The 12,670-nt window shown below is 31.8% G+C and overlaps 1 long non-coding RNA gene across 1 annotated transcript; it reads left to right on the plus strand.

The window, feature by feature from the left end:
• The first annotated feature begins 10,072 nt into the window (after positions 1-10,072).
• LOC123710954 lies at positions 10,073-11,018 on the plus strand. Its single transcript, XR_006753883.1, has 2 exons — positions 10,073-10,284; positions 10,736-11,018. It is a non-coding gene; the product is annotated as an uncharacterized LOC123710954 (long non-coding RNA).
• The last annotated feature ends 1,652 nt before the right edge of the window (positions 11,019-12,670 follow it).

Here is a 12,670-nt window from a genome sequence, read left to right on the forward strand (position 1 = left end):
TATTTATATGTGCATTTTGTAGGCAGTTTAATGAAATCTAATCAAAGTTGTGCTACATGCATTGCTCTTTAACTATCGATATTATTATCAGTATCGAGGGACAATCTATACCTATGCTTTTTTATCTGCAGTTGTGTCTAGTCTAATCTAGTAGTACTTATGATAATTATTATGTAGGCTCCTATACTAATTTGAGTCGGAAAAATATCTATTTGACAATTACAGCAGATTTACGTTATATAAGGTACTTTTCCCAGAAGAACGGTATTACTTTGAAGCACTGGTGACAAATGAAATAAACAAAACCGCCAATTATTTGTTTCCTTAACGGATGGACGGTTTTAGCCCCGGTTCTGAACCAATGATATTTTCTTTATATGTACGAAATGAAAACTTGCTCTAACAGAGTAGGAGGAAAGCGTCGCGAGAAAACCGACAGTAAAAGGCGTGAATCAAAAGTAAATCTAACTCTATCTTCTACAGTTTATAGAGTTTAGTATTTTGTATTTTAGGTAACAAAGCAACTACTTGAACCTGCCAAGACTAGATTTTATTAGTTGGGTAATCATAGTAGAAATCGTTGTGAAAAGTGATGCGTTAAAATAAAATTATTGGCATTAGGTGCTTTTCTAAAATGAATTATTTGTTCAATGTAGGCATCAATATGTTGGCATAATCATTTAAGGTCGCACTAGATTATTCCCAGTAAGCAATAGCAGTGATTTGAACCATACTAATACTAATAATCTTTATTTATTTTCTCACAAAAACTGAATTAGTTTGTATCAATGAGTTGCACCAAGTTGGTCATATTCGATTATATTTGTCGAGACTGCCTACAAGTTTTACATATAAATACTTTTACATAAACGATATATAGGATAAAGAAAACAATTGCAAATAAGTGTTTATTACTATATTACTCATTAAAAAAAATATATAAAATAAGTAAATAAACTAAAATGAAGGTTTTAGTACTCGCTTCCTTTGTCGTCCTCGCGTGTGTCATGCGCTTCATCCATCGGTAAGGTATAATATGTTTAATAAGTAATACTGGGCAGTTATGTCGAATCTTAGCAGTAAATGTTCGTTCGTTTGTTGAGAACATTCAGCCTTTCTGTAAAGATTAAAAAAATAATTACAGTTTCTTTGAATAAGGGGTATAAATACATAAATATCTGAGAAGAATTTGTGTTTCAGACATTCCACAACTGTTTATTGATGCCATGGAATCAATGGAGATGTTAAACGGCGCTCGTCAATGAATCTGAATGGCTGTATTGTGTCAATCTATGTGCAGCAGTTTGGGATGGCGGAAGGGCAGCTGCAACGCGCAGCTATTGTGCATCTGTCGACGTTAACCGTTGTAATTTATAATTTAACTTTAGTTTACAGTTATTTTTAAGGTATTAGTAAATTATTAGGTCTATTTCGTCTTTTTAATTGACCAACCATGATATTTTGTGATTAGTTCTTGTTGTATTGACAAGGAAATGTACCAAGCAGCATACACACACACACAGTAGAACAAAATATGAAATACAGCCCGTGAATTTGGTACAATTTTTTTATACTCGTGTGATACAGATGGAAATTGTCAATATTATTTTATATTGAAACTACAAAAAAAATACTATGAAATGAAAATGGTAATGTTAGCTGAAGCTAAACTTTTAACCTACTTGAGTTTAATTAACATTAATAAATAGTCACAGTGAAGTTAATAATTCTGGAATTTAATAATAACTCTATTTTTAATTTTAACTGTATTTTAAACAAATAATATTATTTAAAGTAATATTATTACGGACATGTAATCAAAGCAAACTTGAACTGATCTGTCCTGAAATCGAACGGTGAAAATTTATATATTTATGCCTCAGTTTATAGGGGTGAAATCTTTCTTTATACGAAACAAACGGAAAGCAAAGAATCGAAACTGATATATATTTTTTTAAACTTATAATAAAACTCAAATTTAAAATAAATACATATTCCGATATCCTCCTTAGACATATATAGGCCTGACTGATCGTGTGGATCTGTCGAAATGGTCAATCTTTTCACAGTGTAAGTTACCACGTATATATATATATATATATAGGTAATTAAATTCTAGTAGTGGCATGTTTTCGTACCTCTTACAAGTTGACGACAACAGCGCTACAGATATTGAAAGAATTAAATCAATATTGCGTTTACTCGGTACATGACGTCCTGCCATCATCAGGATTCTTTGTTAGTTAATAATTGGCTGTCATTCTACTGGCACTCGGCCAATGACAGCCAATTATTAACAAATTATTGAGTCAATATTTGAAATTGGTATTGGTTTCACAGAGAAGCGGGGAAATTTTCACTTCACCATGCTTCCTAATATCTAAATCATTTATTGGCACTATAAACATGTTGTATGTAAAAGTCGAAAAAATATGAGAGTAATTTTATAGTCACTTAAGCTGCTTTGTATGCGAAATGTCGGTATAATTTAAAACGGCAGAAGTTTGATTTCTATTTTGTTTCTCAAAATTATAAAAGTATACCTATATGTTACTTGCTCACCCGGCAAACGTCGCTTAGCCATGTATATTATTTCCAGGAAACATTTAACAAAAATAGGGGTTGATCGTAGAAGGGTAAAAATTTAGCGTTGTATGTATTTTTGTATGCTGTTTCTTAAAAAAATAAAAACAACAAAAATTGCTAAAAAATTAATTCTTTTTTTTGAGTTGGACACCCCTTATCACTTAGGGTTCGCGGATTATCAGAATTACTGAATATGTATAAAAAATCATAAGCATCGGTCGTGCCATTTCGGAGGAGTGTCGTAACGAACATTATGACACGAGAATTTTATATATGTAGAGATAACAAAAAAAAAAATGTTTATTTGTTTTGGCTTTATGTTAAAGTTTATTTAAGATAAACATGTAAATGCTTAATTTGTTTCACTTTTATACGAAACATATTTTTTTCATACCCCCATTATATACTTGTGCCAAAAGGAATAGGTATAAACATTATATTCATGTGAAAAATTCTCCTTTCCGGTCTTTACCGATGCTAATTTTACCTTAATTAGGTCAGTGTTGCTGGGAAAATAGATGTACATCCCGAGACTATAATGAGGCGAACAATATTTTGAATTACTCATTCTTCGTATGCTTTTGTCTATAAAAGGTTTATCAATATGCCACAAAAAGTTTGATGTCTGGACCCAAGGGCGTACGGCAGGCACATTTCTGCGTACATTTTTTTATTTTCTTAACGATTTGGTCAGTGTCCTACGGGGCCACGTACAGATACAGATAATCAGTGCGGTTAAACAGATTTGTTTATGTCAATTTTTTTTTTGGCTAGTATTATAGATAGGTACCATAACACTACTCTAAAAAAGTAGCTTGTCTTTCGTAGCACATATTATCTAAATACTTTTGTTTAAAAAGTTAAAACTAAATTTTACACTGAATTAGTAGTGAGTTGGAAAGATGAAATATAAGCACTGGCAGGCAAAGTCTAGATGTTTTGATATGATATTGATAATACAATAAATATTTGTTGTTACCTGTTTCATTTCGATTCGAGAAAGTTCCCTGTCACTGTGTAGTTAGTACTACTAATAATAACATAACCTTGCCGATTGGTGAAGCTGGTGTGATGCACACGAAGGCGACAATAAGAGCTATGGCTAAACCTTCATGTTTATAGTTAGTTTATATTAATCTCTCCTATAAAAATATTTTGATTTGGTCGTAACTCGTAATATTTAAAGTTCGTAGGCAGTTACGTGAAATCTAATCAAAGATGTCCTACTTGCAACGTACAATGCAACTGATAATATCTTATCACTGCTCTACTGGGAAGAACCTAATAACAATAACATGACCACACCCCTAATAAATTAGTCATTTGGAGCTATTGTACCCTCTTATCAGTCGATATAAGACATATCTTAATCCGTCGTTTTAAATAGGTATCTAAAATAATATAATGACGTCCCGACGTCATCAGGAGTCCTTGTTTGCGAATGCAATGGGACGCAATTATACGCGTAAGCAAGTTTGAATTGGGGTAACAGACAGAAAAATCTGTTGACACAGTGTGGACTCGAACGCTCGGCTTCATGTTTGAAGGTCTAGAGAGGCATGCCTCTTATTAAAAATGTTCGCAATATGTTTATAGGTTTTTTTCTTAAAACGAGAAAGAAATTGTTAATTTCTCAAGAGACGCCCGCACAAATCAAGTTGTTTAGGTCTGAAAAGGGATTGTTTCAATTGTGTATTCTTTAAGGGTATGTGACGGGTAGAAGAGCGTTAAGATTGAAAGGCTTTACAAAAAATGTGTAGTTCATAAGCTACGTATTAGCACGGACACATTTCTGTGTTCAGTTACTTTTAATTCGAGACTAACCAAAGACCTGTTTAGTATCTGTGTAGTATTAAGATTTTTTTGTTATAAGGTAGCATTGTAATCTAATCTAAATATGAACGTGGTCTATACGAATACTACGAACTTTGAAATTTTAATTTAAAGTTAGATTAGGTCTTATGAATATTGTACAATTGTTTAAAATTAAATAAATTATCATCGTTCCTTATATATTAATAAAGTTAAATTGTACAAGTTGAAAATGTTCTCATTATCAAATCATTTTAATTTCTTTAAATTACAAATAAAATTCTTCATTTGCATCTTGCAAATTGTTAATTATTCTCAATTGCAGACGTCTTATGAAAATTCAGAGAAATAGAGGTTTCACATTGTCCTAATTTTCGTTTTGAATAAAAATTACTATTACTTTTTTGACGTGAAATTTACTCTACTTTTTATATAGGCACCAATGTTAAAATACATACAATACAAATACGTTAAAATTAATCTATTTATCGTATCACAAAATCTTCGGCGTATCATTTCACAGCTCAATCGAATCATTTAACATCTTAATTAATCAAATAAATATATAAAAATACACGTTGAAATTTAAATAGAAAAAAAATACAAATAAATTAACTAAAGATATAATATATATTTCAGTCAAGACTCAGATTTAACTAAATAAGCTATTCTCAAGGTTTTTATTCAAAGGGTTGTTCAACGCTTTTTGACATAGATTTACAAGATAAAAACATACCGTAAAAAAATTCTTACATTAACTATGGAATTTAAATCTTGAGTCAGCATTTAATAAGGACATACCTATTTAGGTACTGAAAGAACTTCATATGATAATATCCATAAAAAAGGCATGCTACTTCAGAATGCTGGACATTTCATGTCACGACTTTTTTAAACTGTTATTTTTCAAAGAAATTATATAATTCTCGGTTTAAGCCGTGCTTTCAAAACTGTTCATTAAAATAATTGAAAGAGACAAATAGTGAGCCTTGTGACGATTCGCGATTGCTACTACGTTTTTGTAAATTTATCGATCATATTTTAATTCCCGACGTAAAAATATAAATTATAAATGTTGTATATGTTTGGCGTGTGCATGTTTCTGAGTATCATATCGTAGTTTAACATAACGTAATGTAGTCATGATTGAGATGATGCTTAGCTACAATTTATGTAGATCAGGGTTTTCAGAATCAGTTCTGTTAGCTGTGGCCGTTACGTTAGTTACTTTTTATTTGTTGTTTTAATATAAGTTGATTGTAATACTTCTAGTATATGATCATCCTTAATTAAACCACTAGAATATGGTACAATGCCACATTGAACATAAGGGTTCTTGGACATCTTCATGAAATTGATTAGGTCTTATCACAAGTGCGCGTTAGCACTTTGCGACAAGCCACTCCTAGTTATGATAGTCGAGTGTTTCTACCTACAGTAATATTTATTAATTTTTGAGCTGTCTAAAATAAAAAAAATGTGTTGTTCTTAATTACATTAACGGTGTAATAACATGTGTTCATAAAGTTGTGTAATTATGTTTGCCGTGAAAGGCAAGAATAACCATTATTATTAACTTCTATATATAAAATTCTCGTGTTCTTTCCCATACTCCTCCGAAACGGCTCGACCGGCGCTTATGAATTTTTTAATGTATATTCAGTAAGTCGGAATTGAAAATTGGCTACTATCTATCTTTCAAACCCCTAAGTGATATGATGTCCAAAAAATTATTTTTTATTTTTTAGACAATTTTTTTGTTTTTATTTTTTTTATGATATAAGCATACAAAAATACATACAACCCTTAATTTTCACCCCTCTACGATCAACCCCTATTTTTATTTTAGTAGATAGGCTATTTTTATTGAACTAAAAAAGGTTTCCTGGAAATAAGATACATGGTAAACCGAATTTTATCTGGTTAGCTAGTAGTCGCTATAAACCTAACAAAAAATTATATATTTTAAGATAACCATATTATGCCATCTTACTAGTCCAAGGGACAGCTGTAAAAAGCTACCGTACCCCTTGAACAGCCGTGCTAGTGGTTGCCGGTCATTAAGTAAGGAGTATGCTCTATCATTTTGGACACATCCAAATGTGAGAGGCAACGGAAACTTATATCCTCATCACCATCACTTATATCATCCTCAATCTTGAGTAATTCAATATAATCTCTGTTTTTAATGAATATATAGTAGATGTATTTTGTTACTAAAATTACTTTGAACTAGTTTTGCACCGTAAGTAATTTACGAAGTTTAACTTATGCTCAGAGGAGTTTGGTAGACAACTCACGATGATCATGCAGACTGTTATTACGTGCAAGAAATTCCATATGTACAGTAAGTCTGATAAAAAACGTTATATTAAATATCTGGTTAACTATTAAAGATAAGGATATTAATCCAATAAATTAAATTGTTTACTTTTTTATGGAAATTGAATGTAGGTATAACGGATGAGGTTCTAGGTTTTGAGGGTTCTAGCTGTTCTCTTCAGGGTGGCTAAAACACGTTACGAGTCGGTAACTATATGTTTTTGGAGATCAACTGAAGCCTCTATGGTCTAGTTACTAACGCAAATAGCGTACAACCCTCACGTAGCCGGTCGAGTTACCGTGAAACAAAAAAGATATGGGTTGGAAAGCACGTAAGGGTCTAACAATTTAACATACATAAAAATTTAATATTAAATTCTATTCTATGTATCAGCTTGGCAATCATAGTATGTCGAAAATAGACTGTAAAACTTGTAGTAAACTATACTAATTATAGTGAAATTCGATACTTTAGTAGTGCGCAAGTTATAACATTGACTTGACGAAACTATCTAAGTTATCTTGCTAAGGCCTTAGTATCTAAATGTAACATAGCATGTATAAAAGTTAATTACGAATGACAAATCTATAAATCACAATCAGCACTGTCACGCAACGCAGTTTTGGTTAAAGAGGAACTCATATCTGTGCTTTTATCATTTTTTAATTATAAAATATTCGTAATATTGATGGAAGATTTTTTATTATTGTTTTGGGTTATGGAATTATTTTTTACAATTTAAATTTGATTTTGTCTGTGTTAAGACACTCGTACGCGGCTTGAGGCAGATACAATTTCTTTTCCATTGATGTGTTATTCATTGCTTTGACGGGTCCGAATTTTCAGGGTTTAGAACAGATAGTACGCCCATATAGAAACCACTTAGCCTCGGAAATGTAAAAGACAAAAATCTAATTGTCAAAAATCTAACATCTTTAATCCACTCTCGTTCATGATAAAAGGATGCCCAAAGTTAGAAGACAATTTTTTGTTTCAATTAAAATTTGCAGAATAAAGTGGACTATTGATTACGTGTAAGCTCTTTATCGTACATAACGTGCGTCTACCCGTTTAACCTTTTAATAAGGCTTTGTAAAGAACTACTAAGGAAAAAGGTCTTATATAACGGACAAGCCATTCATTAAAATTCTAAGATATTTCTCGTATAAAATTCAATTTAATGAACACAGCTTTCCCATTTCCACTTAAACCACACTCATGAAGTTCGATAGCAATGGAAAAACTTAATTTCGTTGGAATGAATAAAAAGCAAATTCTATCAGATCCAGAAACGTATGCCGCCGGCGCTAGTTTAAATAACTTTACAAATGTACTCTATTTACTAACCTCTCGAACCGCGAACCAGTTATATGCATTACCATAGAATATCTCGCAGATGTGTATATTATAAGAATTATATATTTTGTGTCTTGTAACTCGTTAACTGTAAAGAATCGTCTGAATTGAATAATAACACTGAAATTAAAACAAGGCAATTTTGTAAATTATAACTTTATATGAAACGTCATCGCCTTAGAAGAATATACCTGGCTGGCAGAGAAATCCTCTTTGTCATGCCATTGGTTCTAAGCAAGAATATTTATTTATATTTAAAGTATGTATTTAGAATTGGGATTGAGTTTAAAAAGAACAAAGTTAGCTTGGCAAATGAAGAACCTTTTTAAGCATGCAAGTCATATGGTACTTATTTATTTAATAGATAACTATAATATTTGTTTAAAGGTGTATCCATACTGATACGTAGGTACCTACTTATACCGCAGAAGGAACATAAAGGCCTGTATTCACTTTGATTAGTGCGAGTGCAAGTGATTAGTAACTGAGGATGATAAGTAGACCTCAGACGAGTTTTGGCAGGCACGCTGCGAGTGAGGGGGAAGGGAGTGCGCACGGGACGTGGCTCCTCGCAGTTCACTCGCAAAAAATAGAACACGCTTCTGCTTCTAATCACCTTACTACGCAACCAACTAATCAACTGCACTAAACACTAATCAAAGTGAATACAGTCCTTAAGGCATAAAGTATGTCGTATGTTGGTTATAACAATTTAATATATTATTTTCAAATATTCTTTGACAAAGATTTCTTTTGTGAGTGTAAGAAGTTTCCACAAAGAAGCAAATATGGCATTGGTGCATCCTTGCAACATATGTTTGCTTATTTTATAACCAAGTGTTTTACATATTTATAAACTTTAAAGTGCAATGCTTTCATAAAAACATTTGCTGCTTAATCTGCTAAACTGATATTCTGCGATATTTGTTGACTGGCTGATGAAACCGCAGACCGGCAAACGATTACCGATGAAACTTGTTATATGTCATACTTGAGGCATGAGCAGCTTTAAAAATAAAATTTAACTTATTTTACTTATCTATAATATGCGAAAACTCTATAGTCCCGATAGTAGTAAAAAAATAATAATATTATGCTGGTGGCAACTTTATTGCAAAAGTTGTTACGAAGCGCGCGACTTTCAACCAATGGACTTTCTGTCTATGTGCGCATCTTACAATTCCTCGTACGGTGAAGGAAAACATCGTAAGGAAATTTGCATATCTGAAATCCAAAAGTCGATTACATGTGTTAGACAAAAGGCTTGTCTAGACTAGACCTACATGTCTATGAAAGTAAAATGATGAAAATTGTAGCACCACTGGATTATTATTATTTTAAATACTCAATTATCTTGTATAATGGCTTCATTGTTATTACTACGAGGGGTAAAGGTATTTTAAAACAAATTTCTATACAGAACCATTAAAAGCCTCAAAAACTTTCGTGTTTATAATATTACTAGATATCGACCGTGGTTCCAAAAGCCTTGCGGTTTTCATTAACAACTTTCCTCAAATGTTTATGTTCGCTAAGCTTCTTTCAAAGGCTGGAATCGTATAACTTTTACAATTTTACGCGTTTCGCGGAGTTTGTGGTATTGGTTTGGTTTTGTTACAATCAAATATATTACAATGTAGATAAAACTAATTAGAATTAAGATAACTAGGATCAAAATCGTATAGAAATATTATAAATTTGTTGATATAATGCCACGGCGTATGAATCTAGGTCCTGGGATAAAATTCAGGTGAAAAGATAATAAATGTTTCCGGTTGTGCACTAATAGTGGACTGCCCACGACCTTTAAATATGACAAACATCCTGAAATATAGAGTTAACAACACATATAACAGCAAGTATGTAAATTTTTGTCAAACATATTAAGACATTAGCGTGTATACTTTCAGTAGATAATATTTTTAATCAAAAAATTCACGGGGATTTTTTCAATGAAAGTCAATCAAACATGCACAAATATATATCATTATCTTAATCTAATAATTATGTTTTCGGGAAAGAAATGTTAAGTTTAAAGATTAAAGATAACAAATTCAACCGATGATTGCATATAAATAGACACGATTTTGGAGAAATGGTATCAATTGAAAAATTAATACAAGAAATAAACATCAAAATGAAATACTTCGCAATTTTCGCCCTTGTTTTTCTTGCATTTGCCGCCTTTGTGCAAAGTGCTCCAGCGGGTAAGTCCAACTTATTTCTTACCAAAGGTATAGATAATCAAAAGATATTTAGTATTATTAACTTTTCAAAAGTCATCAAGGCGCCAAGACCCTTTCCATCCTACTTGAATGGCACAGTTCAGAATTTGAACCAAGCCTTTTCTTTTGGTGTATTTTTTCGATCGATCTAAGGTATGCAGGTTTGATTTCGATTTTTACCTTTCACTGTAAATGTTAATGCTGCATTCAGAAATAAATATCTATATATTTTGACAGGTCATTTGAACGCTTCACCTCAGGGATTTTACCACTTAACCATTAGGCTAACTGTTTAATATTGATGAAAAATCATCGTTATTTTATATAATATAAAAATCTACTCAGATATATCAAGGCATTTTTAGCTGTGTACAAATAATAATATTAACATAATCTAAAGTCTAGTTACTTAAATTGAGACCTTTATTTTCAGACGTGGAAGTTCCATCAGATGGCGTATCTGAAGCGATTGAACTGTGGTCATCAAGCAGCGCTCGCGCAGGGGAATCACGCCGTCGTATTTGTACCGCACAGCTTTGTCGCTCGGTCTGCAGTTCGTTGGGATACCGTAGGTCCCGTTGCAATGCTCAAAGATACTGCATCTGCAGTCGTTGATCTATGACGACATAAGATAAATGCAGCATTATTTTTCTGCTTTAAATTTTCATATTTTCAACTTTATCTCTAAATATTTGCAATAAATTATGTGCTGACTATACTTTGTTTTATTTATAAATCGATTAGAAGTCAAAATTGATTACCATATGCAGAAGAATTTTCTTCATTTATTACTAACAAATAATGTTATTTTTATTAATTAGGTACTTAAAAGCAAATAGATTGTAACGAAAAAAACCACTACGTTGAAAACTGTTATTTTTGAGTGTGCCATTTTAATCGGAGTGAATTAAAATTAAGAGAAAACTGTTTTATTATTTACATTTTTTACATATTAATAACAAAAACATTAAAAAATATTAATATCATCAGAGACAGCAAAAACATTAATATGAGAGTGTAGAACTGTTAGGAGATAATAATTTTAAGTTCAGAAGTAGCTTTCTGCTTCCTAAAAAAAAGAGTTTTAGATTTGCTGCCAATTCACAAAAAAAAATTAGGTTACCAAAGAGTTCTAAAATTGAAATTTAAAATAAGTCTTCATTAGCAATGTTTCTAACTGGCCCGTTCTGAACATTTTCAGTGTTACCCACGTAGTAAATGTAAAGTTAGAATTAATTTAACTCCTTTTCTGACGTTCATAAGTGTACTTGTTTACCTATATGAATAAAGTTATTTTGAGTTTGAGTTTATTTGTATTCAGATTAGGATGGACAGCTGTCATGTGTAAAATAACTCTCTTGACCTATACGCTTACGCACATAGATAGACCCATTTAATAATTTTATCCAGAAGAAATAACAGAATCCTTTTATAGAAACAGAAAAATATATAAAAAATATAAAGTTTGATGCATCTGGGATACGGAACATTTTACGGAGAAATAATTAATATGCCCGCCAGACAATTAGAGTACCCAGTGTTGCATTTTAACTTATTTTCAAAAAGGCAAAAAAATACGATACATTTAAAAAAGAATACGTCGAATCATTAAAAACCCTATCTAAAAATAAAGAATATTTAAAAACTTTCAAGCCCATTGCTTTTATAAAATAACAAATATTTGTGCCACTTTATATGATGCAGTATTTGATTAAACATGCGTATGTATGATCATGAATTAATATATTATTACGAATCGATGATTAATAACTATTTCCGCGCAGTTTTAAAGGTAATCTATCGTTAATTTTATGCATAAGCCGAAATCCTCTAAACGATAACCGTAACAATATTTATTTTATGTTTTAAAACAAGGACCCCTACATCATAGCCACATCCTCTCAGGTACGCAATCCGGCAGATATGTGACAGAGAAGCTAGGCAGTACGGGAGTGTCGAAATTTCTAATTTCCTAAAAAGGGACTTCATTAACTTAAAGCCGCGTTACCTTTAAGCCTCTCCCAATGAATTTGTGTTCATTATCAAATTACAATATGTTAAAGAAAATAGGATTACAGTGATCGTTTTGTACAAAGTGGGTATGAAGCCATCGGTTATATTCCAGACACTTCAAAAGCTTGGTAGCAGCCATATGTTCGTATATATTACAAAGGCAGTTAATGCTGTTAAAGCCAGAATTCGTCGAAGCCCCATTACGAAGCAACAAATGTTATCGCGAGAAATGAAGATTCCTGCTAGGACTCTGTCGCGTATTGTTAAAAAAGCTCGGTGCTTATCGTCGATATAAAGGACATGCTCGTAATGAATCTTTACAATTAATGAGAGTGGGCATAAAGTATGTCGTATG

This window comes from Pieris brassicae, chromosome 6 (genome assembly GCF_905147105.1).
Source record: "Pieris brassicae chromosome 6, ilPieBrab1.1, whole genome shotgun sequence".
Classification (NCBI taxonomy): domain Eukaryota; kingdom Metazoa; phylum Arthropoda; class Insecta; order Lepidoptera; family Pieridae; genus Pieris; species Pieris brassicae.